The sequence below is a fragment of the Crocuta crocuta genome, unplaced genomic scaffold (assembly GCF_008692635.1).
Source record: "Crocuta crocuta isolate KB4526 unplaced genomic scaffold, BGI_CrCroc_1.0 scaffold938, whole genome shotgun sequence".
NCBI classification, from domain to species: Eukaryota; Metazoa; Chordata; class Mammalia; order Carnivora; family Hyaenidae; genus Crocuta; species Crocuta crocuta.
Genome location: NW_027530858.1, coordinates 139,752 through 146,046, shown reverse-complemented (window position 1 = coordinate 146,046; position 6,295 = coordinate 139,752). Strand labels below are relative to the sequence as shown.

Below are 6,295 nucleotides of genomic sequence, written 5' to 3'. Positions count from 1 at the left end.
TCTTCTTGGGGAGAGTTCCATTAAAAACAAGGACAAATACCTTTGGGAAATGTTGCATATGATATCCTTTTCCTGGAGATTCATAGTGCAAATTAGTAACTTGTTCTGAGAAATCCTGTAAAGAGAAATTTTGTTCAAGTTTGTTAAATTTCCGTTTTCTTTCTTTTATTCTTTTTTCCTTTTTTTTTTCTTTNTGAGAAAGAGAAAAGAGAGAGAGATATAGAGAAAGCATGCAAAATTGAGGGAGGGACAGAGAGAGAGAGGGGGTGAGAGAAAATCCCAAGCAGGCCTTGCATTGTCAGTGCAGAGCCAGATGTGGGGTTCAAACTCATGAACTGTGAAATCATGACCTGGACCAAAGAAGTCGGACACTTAACTGGCTGAGCCACTTAGGTACCCCTAATTATCCTTTTAAAAAAATGATTTATTTGTTTTGACAGAGAAAGAGAGAGCATATACAAGAGCAAACAGAGGAGGGTAAGAAAGAGGAAGAGAGACCATCCCAAGCAGGCTCTGCCTGACAGCTTGTGGACAGCATGGAACCTGAAGCCTGACTTGGGGCTTGATCTCACAAAGTATGAGATCAAGACCTCAGCTGAAATCAAGAGTGGGTCACTTAACTGACTCAGCCTGCCAGACACCCCCATAGTTATCCTTTAAGTGAAAATTAAAAGAATCCAACATAAATTGATGGTGAATATGGCCATAGTAATATTATCATTAGAGAGATATATAGAAGCCAACATCTGTTTTTCTTATGCTTACTAAGGAGCCTCACACATCACTGTTGCTCCAATATATCCCAACAATGTTTCTGTATAATTGATATACAATCTTTTTGGACATTTTTACCATGAGAAGAATAAAATATTTCAAGATAATTTTTAGAAAAATAAGTATATAGAGACATTAGCCATTTACCATTCTAAGGCCTGGGAGCTCAAACAGTTGTTTTTAAAAAATATTTCCTGGGGAAGCCTGGGTGGCTCAGTCAGTTAAGTGTCCGACTACGGCCCAGGTCATGATCACATGGTTTGTGGGTTCGAGCCCCATGTCAGGTTCTGTACTAACAGCTGGCTCAGAGCCTGGAGCCTGTTTCAGATTCTGTGTCTCCCTCTCTCTCTGACCCTCCCCCACTCATGCTCTGACTCTCTCTTTCAAAAATAAATAAAAACAAAAAGATTTTTTTAAAAATAAAAATGTTTCCTGTGATTTCATTAACAGAGATCATCAGAGGTCATTTTTATGGCATCTGTTCATTGCTCTTATTGAACTCTTTAGCTAATCAAATACTGGTTGTGAAGTAATGACTTCTTTGTTGCTTTCTGGATATAACTCTCTTTGTGGCTTATTGGGTTAGATTGAATTTTGCTGATATTGATGTACCTATCAGAATAAAGCCATATACTTATCTGGTTTGTGGCAAAGTCTCTCTTGAAATATGGAATGATCCCTGATGTCCAACCTCTTGGGAAAAGGGTATCTATTTCATACTGGAAACAGCAAATGAGAGGGAGAATTCTGTGTTATAGACTAGGAATCTCTCTTCTTTCAACTTACTAAGATGTCCAAGGGTACTTCTAGATAATGCATTGAAAGATTTTTCCTTTTACATGGAGGGATTCTGGAAGATATGAAATAAGAAATCTAGGAAACATACTGTTGATGGTGTACTAGACTTGTGTGACTGAAGTGCTGATATTGCAAGACCATAAAGAGAATTGGAGCTAAGGCCTTCAAACCCTGGAAACCACCCATACATGGTAGGGTTCAAGAGTAGAATGTTTACCTCTCTATTTTCATTCATTATTTTCCCCTGTTTCACCAGCCTTTAATGAAACAAATTTATTAAACATAATTCAAATTTTTGAATGGGTTACCCTCCCTCCCCTGTTGATACTTTTCACATTCTATTCCCTGTACCAGGAATATTTTCCCTAGACCCTATTTCCAATCTAATTTGATAAATTCCTACATATGCTTTATTACTTCCCTTCAGATATTTTTTTTTTTTTCTGGGAAGATATTCTTGATCCGGGTCTTCTCTCATTTAGGATGTAATTTGGAAGTCCCTTCTGTGTGATCTCACAGCACTTGCATTTTTGTCATCAATGCACTTAAACTACTGTATATTAAATAGTTTTTCAGTTGTTTCTCTTACTGAACTTTGAGCCCCCTTTGGATAAAGACTGTGTCTTTCTTATCTGCTATTTTATTTGTAACAGTTGTTAGTGTAGCTGATTCTCAATAAATATTTGCTCAATGAATAAATCTGGTACTTTATTATTTTCCTGTATATTTTCCAAATCTGTGATTCTTATTCTAGATTTCCAGAAGGAATGGAGAAAAGTGAGGAAGAGAATGACTCTCTGAATTATAGCATCTTGGAAATCTTGAGGAAAGCTAGTCTGACAAGAAGAAAATGTGAGTAGATACATTGTATCAGCAAGACCAGGAATAGTTCTAATTTTCATCTGATACTATCTGTATAAATTAGATCTTCGATTTATGATTCTCTTTTATTCTAAATTATGGAAATTGTCCAACTTTAATTCTAGAAAGAAAAATCAAAACAAAACAAAACAAAAATCAAAGAATGTATTTGTTGATCTTTAAAGAAGTAAAGAAAAAGTATTTGAAAATGGCCAGCTGTTCGGCACAGTATGAATGGAAATATGTAGAATGTGAACTATTTAATTCGATATTTTTTGTTTATTTTTAATATAATTTATTGTCAAATTGGCTAACATACAGTGTGTACAGTGTACTCTTGGTTTTGGGGGTAAATTCCCATGATTCATCACTTACATACAACACCCAATTCTGATCCCAGCAAGTTCCCTTCTCAATGCCCATCACCCATTTTCCCTTCTCCCCCATGCCTCAATCACTCTGTTTGTTCTCTGTATTTAAGAGTCTCTTATGGTTCGTATCTCTCCCTCTCTGTTTGTGACTAGTTTTCCCCTTCTCTTTCCCTATGGTCTTCTGTTCAGCTTCTCAAATTCCACATATGAGTGAAAACATAAGGTATCTGTCTTTCTTTGACTGATTTATTTCACTTAGCACAGTACCCTCCAGTTCCACCCACATTGCTGCAAATGGCAGGATTTCATTTTTTATCATTGCCAAGTAGTATTCCATTGTATATATAAACCACATCTTCTTTACCATTCATCAGCTGATGGACATTTGGGCTGTTTCCATAATTTGACTATCCTTGAAAGTGCTGCTATAAACATTGGGGTACATGTGCCCCTATGAATCAACACTCCTTTTTCCTTTGTATAAATTCTTAGTAGAGCTATTGCTGAGTGATAGGGTAGTTCTATTTTAATTTTTTAAAGAACCTCCACACTGTTTTCTAGAGCAGCTGCACCAATTTGTATTCCCACCAACAGTGCAAGAGAGTTCCTGTTTCTCCACATTCTTGCCAGTATCTAGTTTTCTGACTTGTTCCTCTTAGGCACTTTGACAAGTGTGAGATGGTATCTCAATGTAGTTTTCATTCATATTTGCCTGATGATAAGTGAAAAACATCTTTTCATAAGTCTATTATCTATCTCAATGTCTTCTTTGGAAAGCATCTACCATGTCTTCTGCCCATTTTTTTCACTGGATTGTTTGTTTTTCAGGTGTTGAGTTTGATAAGTTCTTTATAGATTTTGGATACTAACCCTTTATCTGATATGACATTTGCAAATATATTTTTCCATTCTGTTGCTAGCCTTTTAGTTTTGTTCATTGTTTCCTTTGCAGTGCAGAAGCTTTTTATCTTAATGAGGTCTCAATAGTTCATTTCTGCTTTTAATTCCCCTGCCTTTAGAGATGTGTACACCAAGATATTGCTATGGCTGAGGTCAAAGAGGTTGTTGCCTGCTTTCCCCTGAACAGTTTTGGTGGATTCCTGTCTCACATTTAGGTTTTTCATCCATTTTGAGTTTATTTTTGTGTATGGTGTAGGAAAATGGTCTAGTTTCATTCTTCTGAATATTGGTGTCCAGTTCTCTCAGCACCATTTGCTAAAGAGACTGTCTTTATTCCACTGGATACTCTTTTCTGCTTTGCCAAAGATTACTTGGTCATACATTTGTGGGTCCAGTTCTGGGTTCTCTATTCTATCCCATTTGTCTATGTGTCTGTTTTTATGCCAATACCATATTGTCTTAATGATTACAGCTTTTTAGTAAAGGCTAAAATCTGGAATTGTGATGCCTTCTACTTTGGTTTTCTTTTTCAACATAACTTTGCCTATTTGGATTTTAGGATTCTTTGTTCTAGCTTTGAGAAGAATGCTGGTGAAATTTTTTCATTGGTCACCAGTTTTATTTTTTTTTATTTTAGTATAGTTTATTGTCAAGTTGGTTTCCATTTTTTTTTAATGTTTTATTTATTTCTAGGAGAGAGAGAGAGAGACAGCATGAGCAGGGGAGGGTCAGAGAGAGAGGGAGTCACAGACTGAAACAGGCTCCAGGCTCTGAGCTGGCAGTCAGCACAGAGCCCGACGCGGGGCTCGAACCCACGAACAGCGAGATCATGACCTAAGCGAAAGTCAGACGCTTAACCGACTAAGCCACCCAGGCGCCCCAAGTGGGTTTCCATTTAACACTAAATGCTCATCCTAACAAGTGCGCTCCTCCATGCACATCAAACATTTTCCTCTTTCCCCCACCCTCCATCAAACCTCAGGTTGTTCTCAGTATTTAAGAGTCCCTTTTGGTTTGCTTCCTTCCCTCTCCTTAACTATTTTCCCCCTTCCCCTCCCCTGTGTTCCTCTGTTAAGTTTCTCCTGTTCCACATATGAGTGAAAACATATGGTATCTGTCTTTCTTTGCCTGACTTATTTCACTTAGCATAATACCCTTGAGTATGATCCACATTGCTACAAATGGCCAGATTTCATTCTTTCTCTCAATACTACAATACAATGTAGTATTCCATTGTATATATAAACCACATCTTTTTTTTTAACTTTTTTAAAACTTAAAAAAATTTAATGTTTATTTATTATTGAGAGACAGAAACAGAGCATGTTGGGGAAGGGCAGAGAGAGGGGGAGACACAGAATCTGAAGCAGCTCCAGGCTCTTGGCTGTCATCACATAGCCCGATGGGAGGCTCGAACACACAAACCATGAGATTGTGACCTGAGCTGAAGTCTGACGCTTAACCGACTGAGGCACCCAGGTACCCCTAAACCATATCTTCTTAATCCATTCGTCAGTTGATGGACACATAGGCTCCTTCCATGATTTGACTATTGTTGAGAGTGCTGCTATGAACTTTGTGGGGTACATGTGCCCCTATTCATGACCAATCCTGTATCCCTTGGGTAGTTTCTACCAGTGCTATTGCTGGGTCATAGGGGAGATCTATTGTTAGTTTTTTTCAGGAACCTCCACATTGTTCTCCAGAGTGGCTACAACAGTTTACATTCCCACCAACACTGTAGGAGGTGCCTGTTTCTCCACATGTTCACCAGCAGCTATCCTTTCCTGATTTGTTCATTTTATCCACTCTGAGCGGTGTGAAGTTGTATCTCAGTATATTTATGTGTATTTTCCCAATGATGACTGATGCTGAGCGTCATTTCATGTGTCTGTTAGCCATGTAGATGTCTTCTTTAGAGAAGTGTCTACTCATGTCTTCTGCCCATTTCTTGACTGGATTATTTGTTTTTCAAGTGTGGAGTTTGGTGAGTTCCTTATAGATTTTGAAAACTAGCCCTTTATCCAATATGTCATTACCAACTATCTTTTCCCATTCCATCAGTTGCCTATAAGTTTTATTGATTGTTTCCTTTGCCGTGCAGAAGCTTTTTATCTTGATGAGGTCCCAATAGTTCATTTTTGCTCTTGTTTCCCTTGCGTTTGGGGATGTGTCAAGTAAAGTTGCTGCGGTGGAGGTCAAGGAGGTTGTTTCCTGCTTTCTCCTTTAGGGTTTTGATTATTTCCTGTCTCACGTTCAGATCCTTTAACCATTTTGAGTTTATTTTTGTGTATGGTGTAAGAAAGTGGTCTAGTTTCATTCTTCTGCATGTTGCTGTCCAGTTCTCCCAGTACCATCTGTTAAAGAGACTGTCTTTTTTCCATTGGATACTCTTTCCTGCCTTGTCAAAGATTAATTGGCCATATACTTGTGGGTCCAATTCTGGGTTCTCTATTCTATTCCATTGATCTATGTGTCTGTTTTTGTGCCAATACCGTACTGTCTTGATGATGACAGCTTTGTAGTAGAGGCTAAAGTCTGGGATGGTGATGTCTCCCATTTTGGTTTTCTTCTTCAATATTACTTTGGCT

General features: G+C 37.9%; 1 long non-coding RNA gene across 1 annotated transcript in view; it reads left to right on the top strand.

Moving 5' to 3' along the window:
- LOC144235989 (uncharacterized) overlaps positions 1-2,423 on the top strand; it is a 27,973-nt gene extending 25,550 nt beyond the window's left edge. Inside the window, exon 3 of the long non-coding RNA XR_013336384.1 lies at positions 2,327-2,423. This is a non-coding gene — a long non-coding RNA (uncharacterized LOC144235989). The remainder of the gene's footprint in view (positions 1-2,326) is intronic.
- The last annotated feature ends 3,872 nt before the right edge of the window (positions 2,424-6,295 follow it).